This window comes from Mauremys mutica, chromosome 10, assembly GCF_020497125.1.
Source record: "Mauremys mutica isolate MM-2020 ecotype Southern chromosome 10, ASM2049712v1, whole genome shotgun sequence".
Lineage (NCBI taxonomy): Eukaryota > Metazoa > Chordata > Testudines > Geoemydidae > Mauremys > Mauremys mutica.
The window spans coordinates 41,159,276-41,180,180 of NC_059081.1; the positions used below are offsets into that span (position 1 = coordinate 41,159,276).

Here is a 20,905-nt window from a genome sequence, read left to right on the forward strand (position 1 = left end):
CAGGGGACAACTGAGGCACCAGCAGGGGCAGGGAGCAGCAGAGGATGGTTACGGTGGTAGGCAAGTGTGCACAGGGTGTGAGCAGCTGCGGGTGAAGAGGAAGACTCAGGCTAGGGGCCTGGGAAGGGCAGGGTGGCAACAAGTCCCAGGTCTGGTTCAGAATGGTTCTTAAGGTGCATATATACTCAGCCAGCCTGTTTCAGTTTTACTGGCTCAAGCAGACAGAGGCTGCAGGTTTCTAGAAACACTGGGAGAAAACACCTGTTTGGGTAACATTGAAAGGCACACTAGATCAGGTCTCAAAACCTGGGATATTCCTAGCTCTCAAGGGCAGCCCTGATATAATGCAATTTACCTCAGCCCCTTTCGCGCCACAAAATTTTCACAACAAAATCTGCAAGGAAGGAAAATGATTAGATCATAGCCATATTCCATTTTAACTTGGTTTTATTTTAAGAAATAAGGAGAAAAAACCAGCATGTGGAATGACAGTGAGTTTGCCTCCCATAAAGTATTGGCACAAAAGTCATCAAGTGTAAATAAGTGACCTAGGCAGGGGCGGCTCCAGGCCCCAGCATGCCAAGCATGTGCTTGGGGCAGCAAGCCGCTGGGGGGCGCTCTGCCGGCGCTGCGAGGGCGGCAGGCAGGCTGCCTTCGGCGGCGTGCCTGTGGAGGGTCCACTGGTCACGTGGCTTCGGCGGACCTCGCGCAGGCGCCTGCGGGAGGTCCACCGAAGCCGCAGCACCAGCGGACCCTCCGCAGGCAAGCCGCCGAAGGCAGCCTGCCTGCTGTGCTTGGGGCGGCAAAATGCCTAGAGCCGCGTGCGCCTGGACCTAAGGTCCAGCTAGAGAGACTGGTAAGAGAATATAGGGTGTAAGATTATAGGAGTTTGCAGAGAACATGCTGCTCTGGTCATTTTGGATTGCTGTTCTCGTAAGTATGGGAGTCCTTGTGAACTACAGAAGTGTTTGATCCAGAGGGATAGCTCAGTGGTTTGAGCATTGGCCAACTAAACCTAAGGTTATGAGCTCAATCCTTAAGAGGGCCATTTAGGGAACTGGGGTAAAAATCTGTCTGGGGATTGGTCCTGCTTTGAGTAGGGGGTTGGACTAGATGACCTCCTGAGGTCCCTTCCAACCCTGATATTCCAGTGTTACACCTGATCCTGCAGGGAGTTACACCTGAAGCATTCACTTCTTTCAGCAAGAGTTACACAGACTTCAGAATCATACACCTGTGCATAACATTTTACAGAACTGGAGTCTGGGAACAGGAAACATGTAAAAGGAACTGCAGCAACACATTTACCCTATAATTAAATTTTACCTCTTACTTTTACATTTCATTTATTCTTTCTTAATATAGTCACAATAGTATATCAACAGCATATTACTGTACACATACATTAATGTCCTGAAAGAGCAGCTTTGCACTGAAGTAATTCTGAGGGAAAAAACAAATCATTTATACCCAAAGAAATGTAGTTATTTACTACTTCACGTATCCTCCTTACAGTTACTTTAAATAGTTACATTTTCATTTACATCACAGATTCATGCTCGGATGCCTTGGGTAACTTCTCAGTCTCCATCTGTAAAATGGGGTTAATCCTTCCTTGCCTCACAGTGATATTGTATGAGGATTAGTTAATTAATGCTGGTACAATGTTCTGAGACTGTAAGGAACTATGGGAAAAATTTTCTAAAGCATCTATATGATTTAGGAGCCTAAATCCCATTTTCAACAGTGAGGTATTTATGAGTCTAAATCTCACTGAAAGTCATAATTCACTGGCACATAGTTGTTCAACCCTCACAGTGCCACATAAAGCTGGTAGAAGAAACAGGGAACACATGAGATAAAAAGAAAAATTACTTAAAAATTGAAATTTATCATTAAAATTTCAACCAGCCTTATAGCTGGGTGAAAAATGAAGGGAAAATGGATTTTTAATCAAAATTTAGAAATATGAAATGTTAGAAATATATGGCCCTACTGCCACATGTTTAGACATTCCAGGGCCACACCTTTTAAAAGTGAAACCAAGGCTATATATAAGGCACCGAATGGCTGACATTTCAGAAGTATAATATATTCTGCTTACATATAGAAACAAGAAAATTTGAAATGCACTATTACCCTGAAAAGCAGGTACATAAAAATGGCAACTTCTTATTAAGTAGATCTGCCCCCCACCCTGCGCATTGAGACCGATTTGCTTATTAGTGACAGAAATAACTTTGTTGCTTTTTATTTTTGTTAGCCCTGCTGAGCTAATTCAGCTGAAATTGAATGAGCGGAGAATTCCAATGCATCCTGAATCTCAACCCAACTGTTTATAATGATACTAGGTTACACCTTTGCAAAAGCACTGAAGGCAATGGGGGCTGCAGAGGCACCACTGAAGACAATGAAATTGCACAGGTGTCACTGTGAACCTAATGTAGCCTGCAAGACCTTTATTTGTAACAATATGTAAGATGAAAAGAACCCAAGCTCGACTCTCAGAGTTTCCAGGACTGGCAGTTAGAAAAAAAAACCCTTCACTTTTACCTATGAATTGAGCACATTTGATACAGATATCACTGAAACTATAAATAGAGGCCCACAATGCCATTTTTCAGCCTAGAACTGCACTTTAAGGGTTGTGAAGCTCAAAAAAGGTGTATAGGCATTGTGAGGGTGTTACGGGTTCATTCACAGAGACTCCCCTCGATACTGTCACTCGATGAGCTGGGATACCACTGAGAACAACCCTCCTGCCAGAACAGGCACCCCTCCACTCCTGTCTTGCTGAGTTAGACACTCCAGTCAGCTCCAGCACAGACCCAGAGGTTGGGTCACGCCTTTCTGCAGTTCACTGAAACAGATTCATTCAGCCCAGGGGCTTCTCAGTTAACAGGTACTTTCCCAGCGCCCAGTGTTTAGCCTTTCTGGGAGCCTGAACCCCAAATAAATCCGTTTTACTCTGTATTAAACTTATACAGGGTAAATTCACAAATTGTCCACCCTCTGTAACACTGATAGAGAGATATACACAGCTGTTTGCTCCCCCAGATATTAATCACTTACTTTGCATTTATTGATAAACAGAAGTGATTTTATTAAGTATAAAAAGTAGGACTGAAGTGGTTTCAAGTAATAACAGACAGAACAAAGTAAGTCACCAAGCACAATAAAGCAAAAACACACAAGTCTAAGTCTAATTCATTAAGAAGCCGATTACAGGTAATATCTCACCCTCAGAGATTTTCCAATAAGCTTCTTTCACAGACTAGATTCCTTCCTAGTCTGGGCCCAATCCTTTCCCCGGTACAGTCCTTGTTAGTTCCAGCAGACATCTCAGGTGGTAAGCAGGGGTTTTCTTATTACTGGTATCCTCCTTTGTCCTGCTCCATCCTCTTTTTATAGCTTTGGCACAAGGCAGGAATCTTTTGTCTCTCTGGGTCCCCACCCTTCCTTCTAAATGGAAAAGTACCAGATTTAAGATGGATTTCATCACCAGGTGACATGGTCACATGTCACTGTAAGACCCCTAGTCTCCATTCCCCATGGGCTGGCCCACACGTATGCAGGAAAGTAAATAAGGCCATTTACAACTGGTTGTTTCTGGAGCACCCTTAATGGCCCCCACTTCATATGTTTACATCAGTGATACAAGTTTATATCTTATTCTCCTAACTCCAGATATAGAAGTAATACATGCAAACAAATATGATGAACACACTTAGTAGATTACAAGCTTTCTAATGACATTATACAAGGGGTATTTAGCGTAAAGCATATTCCAGTTAGTCATATTCATAAGCATATTTCCATAAAGCATATGGACTGCAACATCAGAGATGGGTTTTTTTCTCCTGTTTATCAACTACAGCTGTCCAGAGAACAATAATTCTGTTTTGAAACAACTTTCAAAATTTAGGTTTGTTACAAAAACAGAACTGCGGCTGAAGGGTTATTTTTTTTGTTTTGTTTTGTTTTTGAGTCAAGGGCTCTCTGCGGTGGAACAGGAAAGAAAGAAAGATTGCGAAGTGTGGTGGGTAGGGCACTATCCTGTGATGCATATCCCTGTTCTGCCTGATTCAGAGCAGAGTTTTTTCATTCCAAAACACTATAAATTAAGTGGAGCAGGGACTTGAATCTGTGTCTACAACTAATCCCACTGCAATCAATGGAGCCAACTTTTGTGCATAAAGACTGTTCACATGGCCAAAGGTTGCAGGATTATGCCCAATAGGTGTATAAAAGCAGTGCAATCTTTCAGCAAAGCAGTTACAAACTTAGGTCCACAGCATTCACTTCCTCCAACAAAATTTGAACTTTTTTACCCAGTGAATTCACTTGCTTGCACATAACAGTTCAGACTCTCATATTATTTAGCTAACTTCTGCTCCTTAAAATATCCCACACACATGCAACTTTGCAGTCAGTTTTCAAACCAGTGCCCCCACTCCAACACACTAATGAGTAGAGCTGTGCAGAGGATGGAAGTTCCATTTTGTGAAAGATTTTGAGATTTCAAAATCTGGTTTTGTTCAGAATAGGAACAAAAACTGAAATTTTTGAAGGAAAATTGAAAAAAATATTTGTTGCGGATCAAAACATTTTGTTTAGACAAAAATGAAACACTTCAATTTTGACTTTTTATTTTGTATTATATTATACAATACAAAATTTTAAAAATTGAAATGAAAAGTCCTTTCAAAACAAAAAAGTCAACACATTTCATTCCAAAACTATTGAAATGGGTTGTTTTGACATTATCAGAAGTTTTTCTTCCCTATTTTCTTCTGAAATGAAAATCTAGCAAAACTGATCCAATTTTGCAAAGCATTTCTATATCAATGGAATATGGTTCCATCATAGCTTCCCTGACCAGCTCTGCTAGTGAGAAATGATACTTTCTTTAGAGACGAAAAAAGGGATAGAAAACAAAGATTTGTGAAAATGTAGAACACAAAACTGCCTTTTCCACTCTGCTTAAAGACTGCATACATTTTCTCCCCAACATTTTTTTTTAAAAGGTGTTGGATCTTTAAACTGTTTTTCTTACATTTCCTGGAATTAAATAGCCAGCTTTTACTCCAATTTCCTTGAATTAAATAACCAACTTTTACTTTTCTGCTATACAAAAGTGTTTCCTGTAATTTAATGAACGTCTTGTTTACACCAGAAATATGCTTCCTATTCAGAGAAAGTACTTTTGTTAGAAGTATTATTAATGCTAGAATTGTTAGGATCAGTGAGATTAATCTGGTCACTTCTTTTCACTCAGTCTGATGTTATCTCTACTGCTATTACTATTACAGCTTAAGTCTAAGGAAGTGTATCAGTCATTTCACAATTACTTATTATGGTGATGTCTTTGCCAAAAAGTATTCTGAGACTGACCTGAGTTTTCAAATCAATAAGACATGCTTAAACAATATCTCAAATGATTTATTGGTGCAGACCATTATTCTGGCTCCTATCCTAGCAGCCTGCAGAAAACAAAGGAACCACAACAGCCCCTGGAAAAATTTGCTCAGTGTAGGGCTAACATTCACAGCCTGGTGCTGCCCATCTCCCCTGCATCCCCTGGCAGAATGACTTGCTGGGGATGCAAGGGGTAGTGGCCATAGTCATGTCAGGAGCAGCAGCCTTAAGTCAGTGCTTTGCCCAGAGGCTGCTCTAATTTACCCAAAGGGCATAGCAGCCCCTGGAGCAGGCAAAAGGTGTGAAGGTGATGTAAATCTATCTCAACCCCTGTCCTCTTGGGGGAGGTGCAGCTCAGAAAGAATCTAACCCAAAGTTAACAAAACAAACATTGTTCCTTCCCCTACACCCAGTGGTTTGAATGAAACTGAAATTAACATGGCTGTTTAACAATAACATTATCTTAAAATTACATAACACCTTATCATGCCGACACATCTTAGTACACCAACAATAACAATGATTTAAGCACAGCTCGGTGAAGTATGCTCCCAGCTAACTCCTAAAAATTCCCAGTGGACACAGTGGGAACCTAAGATCCTCAGCAGCAATCAGGATCAGGCCCTTTTGGGAGCGGACCAGGTTGTAAATTTGCTCTTTACAACACAGAACTCTAAACCTGGGGCCCAATCTAAGACAACAGGAATTTTGATTTAAATTGATTCAAATTTGGACCCCCATCCCCTTTTTAAAGTTTTACAAAATGATTTGCTCTTTTATACATTTATTATAAAAAAAAACAAACAAACCCGGTGCTAAATATTTATAAACTTGAGAATTTTATTCCACTGGTAACAAGCTGAAGAAAAGGAACATTGAGTCTAAAACATATCTTGACATATTTGTTTGTGACTAATATTTAACACTTTATTTGCTACTGAGAGCAACTAGTAAAGGGGATGTTTGAAAAATGGCTTCCCCCACAAAATGAATTGTTTCACATTTTTTGACTTTTTAAATCAACATTTTTTATTGCAAACATTCTCAAAACGGTTACCAGAAATTTTCCATTTACTGGAAAGTGGGCTTTCTGGTGCACAAAAACTTATTGATAAAAATTTTAGGGGGGAAATGTGAAAAATGGGCTTATCTAGAACCCTGTGAAATGGAAATTTCACAAATTTTCACCATTTTTTTTTCTAGTTTTCACCCAACTCTAATCCTTATACATAGGAAGCCCCATCCATTTGATAGGAGTGCTCATGAGAACGAAGACAATTACCCTAGAGTTTATAAAATTGGCCTGTAAGATTTCAGAAATAATATGTTAGACCTAGTTACTTGACACACATGGTTTAATCTGAAATCCTATAATTTACTGAAACAAGTTCTAAAGTCCCTTCAGTCATGCCAGTTACAAAAGAAAAGCATTGTTCTTTTCCCCGCTTCTCTTGCTCCTATTGTTTAAGGATGGAAGCTGGAAAAGGATAACCACCTGACAGAATGAATCTGGGTGCTAGACTTAAAAATTCTCAAACCATTCACTTTCATTATAATCATTAACATGCAGCTAGATAGTCATAGGAGACCAAAGAATCGAGTGAGAAAGGTATTGAATGGAAAGCAGTCACCACCATTACATGGTGGCAGCCCTACAGAGCACAATGGGCTTGATCCTTCAAAGTAATAATCACCCTCAATAATCACTGGTATCAATCTGAGTTGAGGGTGCTCAGCTCTTCATTGGTTTGAGTCCTGAATCAGCAACATTTTGTTAGTGTTACTTTCTCATAGAAACGAGTTCCAGGCTTTACACAATGCAAGCAACATCAAAATGGGCTCCTCACAACAAATGATAGGAGGATATGTAATATAGTATGATTAAGGAGTATGTTACTAGATTAATTATAGCTGCAGAACAGGGGTTTTATTTGTGACTGGGCTGTGCACTTAACAACATGGACTACCACGAGCATGTCAGACCTGTCGTCAGCTCACTAAACTGTTTTCCCATAGAATATGGAGTCAAGTTCAAGATCTGGATGTCCTGATCTTCAAAGCACTCCATGACCTGGGCCCCACATACCTAAAAATATCTCCTTAAACTCCAGGATGAGGACTGTAGTCGACAGCTGTGCTCCTCAGGCACACTGGAATATACATTGTAAGTAGCCAAGTGTGCACATGCCTGAGCAATATACAGACGTTGGCAGTTATATGCCAACACCACTTGCATCTACCAATGCTTGTAGTGTAGACATGACCTAAGTGGGTCTAAAAACAGATGTCATTACATTGATGCAAGCTGGGTTTTGTGTCTAGACAAGACTTTAGAAAGTGATCATTTTTCCTATTGTGTTGCAACTCATGTCTGTAAATTATCTTATTAACAAACCATTTAAATAAGTTTGCTTTGTCTTTAAATAGTGCCTTTGATATGGAAGTTTCTCAGTAAAATAAAAGAAAACATGAGTTGCTGTAAAATGTGGTAGAATATCTGAAATATATATAACTTCATGAAACTTAGTAAAGAGAAATGTTGTAAGTATTTTTCATTTACCACTAGATGGCATTTTTTTCCATGGAAATCGATGGTAGAAATCCTTGGTTTGGATTTACATGTAATAATAGGGAGCAGGAAATAATGGGAAATGAAAATACTTAGCTGATTCAGTTAGTAATTTAGTCTTGATTTTCTTTTGCAGGTAAGAGGCCATTAATGAAAGCTCAATTGAACGATCATATTTATGAGCTCTTCCATTCCATTCCATTCTGTTTCTCTTTGGATTGTGAGCTCTCTCATGGGAAAGACCATCTTCATTTTATGTCACGTACAGTGCTAAGCACATTGTCAGTGCTTAATAATGCACTGCTGGGGGGAAGCTCCTTATTTTTAAATGAAAGACAATTCTAAGCCCTTTCCTGGCTACTGAATATACCCAGAATGTTTGGCAAACATACACTGCTCCAGAGATTATGTTATATGTAGCATTTTCTGGTGTTACCTTGATGTCAGTTAAACATTCAGTGTAAAGAGCAGCATTTCTATCCAGCAGCAAAGGAGTTAAATGTTCAGCTTGTAATTTATTATACCTTATATTGGAACATTTTAAATTTTAACTCTCACTGATTTGTGAAATGGTGACGTGAAAATTATTCACATGCAGAGCCAGATTTTGAACAGAAGTGGAGCTGGAGGGTGCCCACGGCGAGAAGTCATTCGTGGTGGCACCTTCAGTTACACTTATTGGCTTGAAAAGGCCCCACTCATATACTCAAAACAAGGTGACGCCTGAAAGGGGCAAGAAGGGTCACATGCCCCTCTCTAGATGCCTTTGGGGGGGCACTTTCAGCAGGGAACCTCAGCGGCAAAAGGAGCAGAACGTGGGGCCCACACTGGCAGCTCCTCCGGCACGGCTCTACCGCCCCAGCCCTTCCACGCACCTGCGTCTCTGGGGTCTGTACAGCCCTGATGGAGGATGGGGCTGAGGACAGTACAGCCGCACCGGAAGTGCTGCCAGTGTGGGGCCGCCTGGCAGCCCCATGTTCTGTTCCTTTCACCACTGCAGTTCCCAGGAGAATCCTGAGGTTCAGAGCTCTCAGGGCTCTCCTAGGAACCGCAGCACTGAAAGAAGCAGAATGTGGGGCCGCTGCTCCCAGGAGTTAGCACCCCACACCGGCAGCTTCTCCGGCGCAGCTGTACTGGTACCGCCCCCAGCCCTGTCCTCCAGCGGGGCTGTACAGACCCCACCCCAGACAGGAGACCCAGCTGTGTGGAAGGGCTGGGGGCGGTGCATCCGCGCCTCCCTTTGTGTCCCTCCCATGAGTTGCCCTCCCCGCCCATTAGCTCCACACCACTGCATGCAACTCCCAAATCTTTATATGGTGCTGTAAGTTCTAACAGATCCCCACGTTGGGGGCAGGGAGTATTACAGGTCTCCTTTGCACACCTCAAAATCATGTGCATTTCCACCACCTTGCCAGCAGGAAGCTCGCCCTTGCCTGGAAACCCCAAATGGCCAGTAACCAATGCTTCAGTGCCTCTTGATATAATCAACTATTAATCAAAGCAAGAATTTCCCCAACTCTGAGGGGAACTGGGAGAAGGAGGAGTGAACTATAAGGAGAAGGAGAATTACATGCAGGCAGTTTTAGTCACTGAAGAGTCACTAAAAGCCTCCAGGGATGTGTCTACACACAATTTTATAGCAACATGGATAAATTAAATTGTTAAATAAGAACCAGCCACAGCAAAATTCACCAGAGCATCAATACACCACCCAAGGAACAGGGCAGGTGCAAAGAATGTTTCATGCCCTAGGCAAAACTTCCACCTTGCGCCCCCCCCCCAGCCCTGTGGCAGCCCCCCACCCCCCGCCCCGCGGCAGCTCCCCCCAGCCCGGGGAGCCGTGCAGCAGCTCCCCGCCCCAGCTCACCTCTGCTCTGCCTCCTCCCTGAGCATGTCGTCGCCGCTCCACTTCTCCCGCCTCCCAGGCTTGCGGCGCCGATCAGCTGTTTGGCGCTGCAAGCCTGGGAGAGAGAGAAGCAGAGCAGGGTGGCGTGCTCAGGGGAGGAGGCAGAGCAGAGATGAGCTGGGGCGGGGAGCGGTTCCCCTGCATGCCGCTCCCCACCTTACTTGCTGCAGGCGGCTCTCCCTGTGCCCCCCTGCCTCAGGTCCCTCCGCCTAAATGCCGACAATGACTGGGGAGGCCGAAGATGCGGTCGCCGCTGAAGAACCGGAAATGCTGCCCCCCAAATGCTAGTGCCCTAGGCGACCACCTAGGTTGCCTAATGGATTGCACCGGCCCTGCTAAGGAAACAGTAACAAGAAAGTGTGTAATAAGCAATCACTTACCACAGACAAATGTGCATTAACACATTTCCTACCATTGCCCTTTGTAAATAGGATTGCATGGCAGGAGAGACGGGGCTTCCACAGTATTGCTGAGATGTGCACTAGCATGTTTGCAAGGAGGATCAGGGCCTGTCCTACTTGTTTCCCAAAACACTACAAACTATGGGCTTGTCTACATTGGAAAGCTTAGCTAATATGAGTTTTTCTTCTATAATTATACAGGTACAACTATACTGAAACAGTGCATCCACACCACTTTGTTTAAGCTACTTAAGTCATCGTGTCCACGTGTGCTTTTTTGAAATAGCCACACAGCATTCTGGGATTTTTCTTACAGCACATTGTGAGATACCTACTGGAATTCCAGAACTTGAGGACAAACTCCCATGATTCCTTTCCCGGTATCCCATAATTTGTCTGGTTTTAGGAGGCCAGCACCATTTTCAAACTGCTGTCACGTAGCATGGAAGAAGCACTGCTGAGCACTGATATCCTGAACGTTGTTAGTACAAACAGGGTGCTCTAGATATACTGGGAATAATGAAAATGGGTGGCTTTGGATGAGCAGTTAGCCAACCACCACTGAGCAGATACTGCAAAAGAAGGATGAAGAAACTAGCTAGTGACCCTTAACAGACACGCTCATGCAGACGTAAAGCAATGCATAAAAACATAAAAATGTCCATAGTGGGTCAGACCACAGGTCCATCTAGCCCAATATCCTGTCTTCCAATAAGTGACCACTGCCAGAGGGAATGAACAGAACAGGTAATCATCACGTGATCCACCTTTTGTCGCCCATTCCCAGCTTCTGGTAAACAGGCTAGAGACACCATCCCTGCCTATCCTGGCTTGTAGCCATTAACGGACCTATCCTCCATAAACTTATCTAGTTCTTTTTTGAACCCTGTTATGGTCTAGGCCTTCACAACATCCTCTAGCAAGGAGTTCCCCACATTGACACTGCGTTCTGTGGAAAAAATACTTCCTTTTGTTTGTTTTAAACCTGCTGCCTATTAATTTCATTTAGTTCTTGTGTTATGAGGAGTAAATAACACTTCCTTATTTACTTTCTCCACACCAGTCATGATTTTATAGACCTCTATCATATTTACCCGCTTAGTCGTCTCTTTTCCAAGCTGAAAAGTCCCAGTTTTATTAATCTCTCCTCATATGGAAGCCATTCCATACCCCTAATTTTTTTGTTGTTGCCCTTTTGTTGCCTTTTTCCAATTCCCACATCTGCACGCAGTACTCAAGATATGGGCGTACCATGGATTTATATAGAGGCAATATGATATTTTCTGTCTTATTATCTATCCCTTTCTTAATGATTCCCAACATTGTTAGCTTTTTTGATTGCCTCTGCACATTGAGTGGATGTTTTCAGAGAACTATCCACAACGACTCCAAGATCTCTTTCTTGAGTGGTAACAGCTAATTTAGACCCCATCATTTTATATGTATATGGGATTATGTTTTCCACTGTGCATCACTTTGCATTTATCAACATTGAATTTCAACTGCCATTTTGTTGCCCAGTCACCCAGTTTTGCGAGATCCTTTTGTAGCTCTTTGCAGTCTGCCTTGAGTAGTTTTGTATCATCTGCAAATTTTGCCACCTCACTGTTTACCCCTTTTTCCAGATCATTTATGAATATATTGAATAGGACTGGGCCCAGTACAGATCCCTGGGGACTATTTACCTCTCCCCATTCTGAAAACTGGCCCTTTATTCCTACACTTTGTTTCCAATCTTTTAACCAGTTACCAATCCATGAGAGGACCTTCCCTCTTATCCTCTGACAGCTTACTTTGCTTAAGAGCCTTTGGTGAGGGACCTTGTCAAAGGTTTTCTGAAAACCTAACTTCACTATATCCACTAGATCCCCCTTGTCCACATGCTTTTTGACCCCCTCCTCCACAAGAATTCTAGTATATTGAGGCATGATTTCCCTTTCCAAATCCATGTTGACTTTTCCCCAATGCAGTATAGTATAGCAGCAGGAAGACTGCCTGAAGTGTTACAGTTAGTAAAACTAGTGAAAAATCTTATTATGTCTCACATTATGGTTTAAGATTTTTTTTTCTTTTCAGTTTCACTTAATTGACATGATGATTGCCCTGTTCTGTTCATTCTCTTTGAAGCACCTAACACTGGCCACTGTCGGAAGACAGGATACTTGGCTAGATGGACCACTGGTCTGACCCAGGATGGTTGTTCTTATGTTCTTTACTCAGAGCCAAATTACAGCAGCAGGTAAAGATAACAGTGTATCTTGCTGTTGCTCAGGGAACAAGCAAGGAAGGGGTCACAATTTATAGCAACTTGCTTCAAAAAAATGGCTGCCTGGTCAACTAGGAGGGGGAAGCAATGGGGAAGCATCCACTGCATAAAACATGTTTCCCTCTCAGTGCACTGTAATCTATGCTGCAGTATGCAGGATAGGACAAAACTACATGGATTCAGCCAGGGGGACACCACAGCAATAGAACTAGCAGCTGTGATGATTGGCCTGGGGGAATGGTAACAGTTTTGCAGATCCATGGATGCGTCTTGCTTACTGTTTATGCTGTATCCACATAAAGTGCTAGGCACTTTACAGAAGAAATAAAAGAACAAGGTCTCTGCCTCCTGTCTAATGGCCAGAGATTGGAAATGTTTGGATTCATTGTTAGCAATATTATAAGGAAATATTTTATATACTCACACATACATGACAGTCATAGAAGTTGTAAATCCGCCAGTTTAATATTCATGACATGAGCAACAAAATGATCAACAGAATTAACAAATGTTTCTATCACACAATGACAGATATACAGCATCTGTTCTTAATTTATCCGGATTATCTATTTTTTCTGCAAAAATCATTAGTCCTTTAATGCAATTCTCCTGAAAGGCTTTATTTGTCTGGATGCAGAAGACAAAAGCTATTACAAGAAAATCAAAATATTAGTCTCTTTTCTTATGAAATCAAACATTTAGAACAAAGTTTGTACTTCATAAATATAAGCTTTATACTTTATACTGGTATTTTACAGAGTAGGAAATGTAGAAGGACTAAAGCCTGGTCTACACTACAGTTAGGTCAATGCAATGCAGTTTATGTCCACCTAACTCCATAAGTGTCTACACTAAAATGTTGTTCCCGCCAATGTAACTTGCTTGCTACGCCAACTTAACTCTACCTCTGCAAGAAGTGTAGCGTTAGTCAATGTAGTTAGGGCAACATACGTCGACTTTAGTGGCCTCCAATAGGTGTCCCACAATGCCCCATCATGACTGCTCTGGTCACTGTTTTGAACTCCACTGCCAGGCAGCCAGGTACACAGGTACATGCCCCTCCCCTTTTAAAGCTCTCTGAATTTTTGAAATTTCATTTCCTGTTTGCTCAGTGTGGAGAGCTCACCTAGCAACTCTTGAGCATGTCTAGCAACTGCCCAGCTGACAATGCCACGATGCAGACGTGCTCCCGCCTGAAGTACACAGAAGGTGGTGGATCTCCTGGGTCTGTGAGGAGAAGAGGCTGGGCAGGTATAACTCCAATCCAACTGTAAAAATGCTGACATCTATGAGCAGAACGCTCGTGGCATGGAAGAGAAGGGCTACAAGAGGGACATGCAGCAGTGCCACTTGAAAGTCAAGGAGCTGCGGCAGGCACACCAGAAGGCAACAGAAGCTAACAGTTGCTCTGGTACGTAGCCGCAGACATGTTGCTTTTATAAAGAGCTGCATGCCATCCTTGGTGGAGACCCCATGACCACCGCTAACAGTTGCATGGATGCTTTGGGGGAGCTGGAGTCACAGGCCCCCAAAGTGAATAATGAGGAGGTGGTGTTGAATGAGGAAGAGGAGTAGTATGCGGACAGGCAACTGGGGGATCCAGTGGCGAAGCGAGCCAGGATCTGTTCTTGACTCCAGAGTAGTCGAACCAGTTCCTACTCTCCAACATGGGCAAGCCTGATGCAGGGGAAGGAACCTCTGGTAGGTGTGCAGGTTACTTTGATATTGCAGGGACACATCTGTTCATTTACTCATTTTTAATCATTTCGTCTTTTTAATCGTGACGAGGTAGTAAAATAACCAAACGAGGTAGAGTCGCTATCTGCTTCTCATTCCCATGTACAGTTAGGCAGAGAGGGCCCTGCGGAAGAGTTTGTTTATGTGCACCATTACGTCCCGTGAATCCTCTATAGAGATCTCAAGAAAAGTTTCATGAAGGTAGTCTGCAATCCTCTCCTGAAGGTTTCTGGGGAAGACTGCCTTAGGACACTTTCCCACACCACTGAGCAATTACTTCAGCGAGCACTATTGCAGCACACAAGCTAGCAGCATATGGACCTGGTCTGCAGCTGTAGGAATGTAGGAGCTGTTCCCTTTCAGCCTGTTATCCTCAGAAGTGAGATATCACCTAAAATCACCACTGCCTGTGGAAAACAGTGCCAGTATTCAGTTCAATGGCTCTATCCACATGTACTTATGCCCATGAGCTATCCTCCCCATTATTGTCCCAACTCGCCACCTCCCCCCAGGTCATACTCACCATGGCTGAGACTCCTGCTGTGCTCGCTCAAGGAATCCCAAGGAGAAGTGAGAATGTAGTGCTTGCAACTTGTGTGGATCAAGGAGAGTGAGTTCAGTATACCAAGTTTCCATTTATCCTGTGAAGACACTCACAATACTACCTCTGTTCATTGCATCTTTTGCAGCTGAAAATGTGGCCTTGAGGGTCTCCATCCACACCAGCAGAGCTCAGTCAGCCAAATGAGGAGCAGAAGGAAGAAAATGGAGGATGACATGTTCCAAGAGATCCTGCAAGTCTCTGGCTCTTCGGATACCAAACACAGGGCTTGGAGGATCACCATCTTGGATGGAACGGATAGATCGGAGAGGAGAAAAGCCCAGGACAAGGAGCGAAACAGCCAGCAGAACATGCTAGTGCTTCTCAAGAGACAAACAAATGCTGGAGACTCTTGTTGACCTTCAGGTTCAACAGACCCATGCTCAACTCCCTCTGCGGCCCATAGAGAACTGTACCTCTCTACACTCCCCACTCCCATTCCACATGGTGTCCAGGACCGCTTTACCTGGAGAACAGTACAGATAATCACTTCTGCACATACAGTAACCATGTCTCTCTCAGATCAGTGTATGTGTTGGTGAAATGAAATGACTGTTCTTTCCCTTTCAAGGTTCTTTTCCTTGTATTTGTAACATTTCATTCAGTTATAAATGTGTCTGTTTGCATGGGTTTTATAGCAATAGGTGCTTGTGCAATTTTATATTACTACACACAGCACTCAAAAACACCCACACCAAACCAAAAAAAGGCCAGGCAGAGCACAGGACGGCAATACACATTATTGTGGCTATTAAAATGGTCTTTCAAAGCCCCCACCAAGCCATTTAGCTCTCTACTGAGCTCTTCTTATAGCCTTGGTATCTATCTGCTCAAAATCAGCAGACAGCTATTCCACCTCTGCCCTCCACCCCAGAAGAAACTTTCTCCCAGTTGCTTCATGGATATTATGAAGCACATAGCAGACAGCTATAACCATTGGAATATTTTTTTCACTGAAGTCTAATCTCATGAGTAGACTGCAGTAGTGGCTTTTCAAATGGCCAAAGGCACATTCAACTGTCATTCTGCACCGGCTCAGCCTGTAGTTGAAATGCTCCTTGCTGCTGTTGAGATGCCCGGTGTACGGCTTCATGAGCCATCGGGGTAAGGGATAGGCTGGGTCTCTCCGGATCACTACTGGCATTTTAAGATCCCCAATGATGATCCTCTGGTCTGGAAGAAAGTCCCTGCTTGCGGCTTTCTGAGCAGGCCTGTGTTCTTAAACATGCCTGACGTGTGCATCTTTTTGTCGGTAAAATGTCCCCAGAGACCCACCGGCACTTGCAATGCCATAGAAAAGCAGCCCTCTCTTTTGATATACTCTGTGGCAAGGTGGACTGGTGCCAAAATGGGGATATGCGTGCCCTCTATTGCCCCTCTGCAGTTTAGTAACCTCCTTGCTGCAAAACCATCCGCTATGTCCTGCACATTGCCCAGAGTCACAGTCCTTCGTAGCAGAACGTGATTAATGGCCCTGCACACTTGCATCACAGCAACCTCCACAGTGAATTTCCCAGCTCTAAATTGATTCCCAATCGATGGTAGCAATCTGGCATTGCAAGCTTCCAAACAGTGATCGCCACTGGCAGTGCAGCTCTCATGTTGGCGTCGCTGCGCCGGAAGGCTGGGGTGAGCTCTGCACACACTTCCAGGAATGTGGCCTTTCATATCTGAAAGTTCTGCTCGCCATCCCAAGGCTGCATAACAATGTGATTCCACCAGTCAGTGCTTGTTTCTCTGGCCCAGAGCCAGTGCTCCACCATTTGCAGCTTCTCCGTGAAAGCCAACAACCATGAATTGTTTCTTTCTATGCCCAACAGCAAGCTAGCCTCCAAGGAATCATCATGTTCCCTGCGGCTCCTCTGGTGGTTCTGCAAATACTGCAGGATCAGGTGCATTGTACTTGCAGCGCTCATCACAATAGCGCATGGATCCTGCACAGCTCTGCTTCTCACAGAGATGGCGGATGCATGGGTTTGCAGGGCTTTTGAAAAGAGGCACAAAACAGATAAAATCATGGGATGTTTAAACCATGCTCCCAGTCACCCCTCCACAACTCATTTGTCCCTATGAGGCACTGCAAGCACTTCCCAAAACACCCTGCATGGTGATGAGTTGCACTGTGGGATAGCCATCCATGGTGCACTGTTCTCTCCATCAATGCAAGCGTTGGTAGTGAGGACGCACGCCGCGGACACAAAGAGTGTAGTGTGGACATAGAAAAGAGATTTAATTATTGAGGGAGCAGTATGTGGCATAAATTAGGTTGACTTAATTTTGTAGTGTTGACTTGCCCTAACATGCATTTAAAATTCTTTAGGTATATCTTTCACAATACAAAATATGTATCCATGGCTATTTTATAATACTTACCTAAAGTGTGAGCAAAACAATTTTATAACTTTTGATTATAAATACTATATATTGAAGAAATTTAAATTCATTACTATTGTCCCTAGGATACATTTGACTGTCTAATATGGTATCAGTAAATAACTATGTCTACCTTAAGTCTTTTTCTGCTGTTCAAATTTCCTATATATTATTTAGCTGTAATTTTCCATTTTATTTTAAATATCATGGAAGCCAAAAATAAGCTGCTTTTTGAAACAATTCAATTTTCAATTGATCAGACCAGTTTATCTAGGGTAGTATTTTGTCTCCAGTAGTGACCTAATACTAGTGATTCAGAAAGAGTCAGACAGAAATGTCTATTAGGCTCCTAGCTGGAAACAGGTGGAAGAATTCCTTCTTTGACTATTGAGAGACCAGTTTATTCTGTAAAATTTAAGATTTAAATGCTGTCATTCAAATTTGTTCAACAAGCCTATCATACATTCTCACACCCTTGTGTTCACTCTGCTTGGGGGCAGGCTATCGTAAGCGGAACTAAAATAGTTTTGGTTGTACTTTGATTTATCAAGATGGCCCTGGACAAGATTTAGGGCTCCATTTCCTGACAACTTATGTGCATATAAGGGAAAATTTACCTGCAATTCTGCGCTCCTGAAGATCTCTTTCTGACAGGATTCTCCCTCTTGGAGCTCATCTTCCAGAGTGAGACTGACAGAACTCCCAAAGCTGTAAAACATTGACCCTAAAGGACAACAGTGGTCAGGTTGAATGTCACCCACATTTTTTAGGCCACCACTTGCCACCCCCTACAGATTACAAATACCATTGTACCTCTCCCCCTGCAGCCATTTTCCTCCTGTTCGCAATGGGTGAAGGCATTCTCGGAATCATTACTTTCTTTCATTGCTTCATGCTTTTCTGTACCCTTTGTATTTATTACCCCATTTTCAGTCAGCCTGTATGTTGCCTAAATTACGGCACTTTGTTTAGGCATGCTATAACAATGACTGCTCTTGCATACTCATTTCACTGCATTTTTCCGATTAAATCTTCATTCTGAGATAAAAATTAACCATGTAGCTTTATTAACTGAAGAATGTATAGACCTCTCCTTCCCCTACCCCACCCCCCTCCCCAAAAAAAGTTAACAGAAAAGAATTATGTGCAGGTACAGCAAATAAAATATGGAATGGCATTACAAAAATGGCAAAAGATGATGGGGAGATGTTTTACAGCAAATGAAATTAAAAACCATCAAGTTAATTTCTAAACTGTAATTCTATTAAGTGATCGACCTATACCAGCCGTACACTTGGGAGATTAAAAAGCCTCTCTTAAAGGCACAGACATGCTTTATTTTTTATAACTTGGAGGCAGGGCCCTGTGTGATGTACAGAAGCTAAATTCAGTTGCAAGGGCTCCTGATTTCTGCATCACTGCTAAATTTCATGCCACGCTGAAAATTCTGTAATAGTGTGATGTATTTGCAAAGTCATTCCAGACCATATTTTAATTAAATCTAAAAATGCAGTATGTAATCCATATGTGACAAGTTTGTTCTAGGGAGATATAAAACTTATACTTTCATAAATTTTTTGGTTTGCATTGTGATGCAGAGTATCTTGCAGTGTATATAGGCTTCAAAAAGCTGACATGTCAAATCAGACTCCAGGTATACAGGCTGTAGAAAAAGCTCCCTTTGACTGCTCATTGCTGTAATATTGGGGATGATGGGAGGTTATTACAGCCTGTATGCTAGGGGCAAGCAAAGATGAGGAAAAACATGAAAAAATCCAGTGTATCCCTCTGAAAATAAACAAATTACAGAGGCAACCCACATGGAGAAAGAAACATACTGGGGGAAAACAAGGAAAAGGTAATATTTTAAAACCCAGGAAAAGCATTTGGGAAAAAAAATACAGAAAAGAACCCATAGCAAAATACAAAACAAGAAAAGCTAGTGGGCAAGGAACTGTACAGCTACAAGGACCATCTTGCATAGCAATGTGAGGGGGGGGGCAGGAGAGAAAAAGAGAGAAGGAAAAACTCCAGGAAAATATAAAGCACAGTTAAAGTAAAAAAATCCAGATACACCTCTACCCCGATATAACGCAACCCAATATAACACTAATTTGGATATAACGTGGTACAGCAGCACTCTGGGGGGGTGAGGCTGCGCACTCGGGTGGATCAAAACAAGTTTGATATAATGCGATTTCACCTATAACGCAGTGTAGCGGGGTGGTCACCCCTCAGGTCCAGAGGGGTTAAAAACAGCCCTGGGAGGGGGCCGTGGCTGGAGAAAGCAGCTTTTAGGCTGGGCTGATTGGGGGAAGTAGCTGCAGCTGGGGCCATGCCCCAAACAGACTCAACTGGGCCTATAAAGGCAGAGAAGCCAGGGGCAGACAAGCAGTCTCTCTCTGCCTGTAGAGGGAGAAGGGCCTGGCTGCAGGGAGCTAAAGACAGAGTACCTGAGTGGAGCAGGGCTGGGGAAAGGCAGAGGAACTGGGGAGCTCCAGCCTGGAAAGCCCCAGACTGTGGCCTAGCATAAGGCCAACAGGTACTGGGGTTGCAGAGGGCAGCCCAGGGGTAGGCAAAGGCAGCAGGTCCAAACCCTACCTTGCCAGTGATGAGTAGGCTGATACTGCAGTCTGCCCCAGGGCGTGGGGGCTAGACGATGACTGGCAGTAGCCATATACTGAGGCAAGGTGGGGATAGTGGGTGGGGGTTCCCCAGGGAGGGGAGACCCTAAGACTGAGGGGATTACTGCTAGGGAGCAGCACCCCAGGAACAAGGGCACCGGGTCCGGGAGGGACACAGGGGTCAGAGGACAAGCGGATCACCGGCCTGCAGAGGGCGCTCCAGAGCTGGAATGAGCTAATTCCCGGAAGTCACTAGCAGGAGGCGCCACGGCAGTGAGTCTGCACGTCTACACGCAGTAAGATTTTTTTGGCTCCCGAGGACAGCGTTGTATTGGGATAGAGGTGTATATAAAAGAAATACATCTACAGGTCGAACTTAAAGGAAAAAAATTAGTTTGGGAGAGATGGGGGGTGGCAGGGAAGCAAGGCCAACATATTGTTTCTGCATGGCTATTATCTGTGGTGTCCAAACTCTTCCTGACAGACTGTTTTTTCTTTGTCTTGTACAGATCTAAGTGCAGAGTCACCATTTTAATTAAAAACATCAATAAATGGGACAATGCCTCTGAAGTGAGATGCTTCCTGCATTCCTGCCCTCAAGTGCAGCAGTTGCCAGGACCCAAAAAGTCAAGGAAGACAACGGAACCCTTTTGTTTTGTATTGCATTTTTCTTAAACATTTCCCATCATACTAGTGAAGATAAAATTCCTGTGACCATCAGAAGTGCTATCTAGGTCTGTTCTGTGCAGTTACATGAAACAATGGTTAAAATGCTAACTGCCAGTATATACTAGTGTATTCACAATTGCTGACACAGGCAATAGTGCAACACAGTGAGAATTTTTACAGATAATATAGACATGTAACACTTACAATACTACAAAACAAATCTCTTTACTGCTAATCATTTTATTAGAGAGACAGGCAGATAGCTATATCTGTTGTAATATGCTATTTACTGACAAACTCTAGTTTCCCAAAATAGGTTCATTTCCTATAGGGTATGTACA

At 43.1% G+C, this 20,905-nt stretch overlaps 1 protein-coding gene across 1 annotated transcript in view; it reads right to left on the reverse strand.

Moving 5' to 3' along the window:
• The window catches only part of CHN1 (chimerin 1), a 169,889-nt gene extending 151,528 nt beyond the window's left edge, over nt 1–18,361 (reverse strand). The window contains exon 1 of the mRNA XM_044978395.1: nt 17,889–18,361. The gene's annotated coding sequence lies outside the window, so the exon portion shown is untranslated. The remainder of the gene's footprint in view (nt 1–17,888) is intronic.
• Nucleotides 18,362–20,905: the final 2,544 nt, after the last annotated feature.